The 619-nt window shown below is 39.3% G+C and overlaps 1 protein-coding gene across 4 annotated transcripts in view; it reads right to left on the reverse strand.

Moving 5' to 3' along the window:
* The window catches only part of LOC135210996 (carbohydrate sulfotransferase 11-like), a 51,943-nt gene extending 51,617 nt beyond the window's left edge, over window positions 1-326 (reverse strand). Inside the window, exon 1 of one of the 4 annotated variants that reach the window (XM_064244010.1) lies at window positions 1-326. This exon is cut by the window's left edge and continues 178 nt beyond it. The gene's annotated coding sequence lies outside the window, so the exon portion shown is untranslated. The other 3 variants (XM_064244007.1, XM_064244009.1, XM_064244008.1) reach the window with 3 other exon arrangements.
* Between the last annotated feature and the right edge of the window lie 293 nt (window positions 327-619).

The following is a 619-nucleotide window of genomic DNA, read 5'->3' on the forward strand; positions in this document are numbered from 1 at the left end:
GTTAATTAGTCTTTCGAATTATGTCTAACAAAGCAGTTTATGTACAAGAAAAATGCGCTCGATGTTATGGCAGTCTCCTCGAAAGGACCAACCTTTCCTTCCCTCGTAGGAATTAATGCCATCCTTTACAAATGGCACATGTTAACACATACATAAAAGACTTAATTCTATACTTCCTTTTCGTTTGTACCACGTTTCAGAAAGCCGCAAGACAGAAAGAAAGGGGAGGGCCTCTCCGAGAGGCAACTTTTGCCGCCGTCGCTTTGTGAATGGTATACGTTTGTCTCTCGACTGGTAGAAAGTGTTCTCTTGCGAGTCGCGTCACGCAGAGGAGCGCGTCCGTCCACTTCGCATAAGTTGCCAATTGCATTTTTAGTTCAACCCCCTTATGCAGGTTTCAGATTATTACACTTGTTTTTAAATGGTTGGTAAAGACATCTATAGTATTTCTGAACTGTAAAAATGTTACATAGTATATGCAACTGACGTTATTTTCGTTTTAAGAGTAGACACATGGCGTAGAGGGTATATTTATAATGATTTAATAACAATGGTTGTGGTAATTATGTTTTAAAGGTTGAAGATGGGGTCTCACAACGTTTCTTAGTTTTTTAAACCG

The sequence above is a fragment of the Macrobrachium nipponense genome, chromosome 4 (genome assembly GCF_015104395.2).
Source record: "Macrobrachium nipponense isolate FS-2020 chromosome 4, ASM1510439v2, whole genome shotgun sequence".
NCBI lineage: Eukaryota > Metazoa > Arthropoda > Malacostraca > Decapoda > Palaemonidae > Macrobrachium > Macrobrachium nipponense.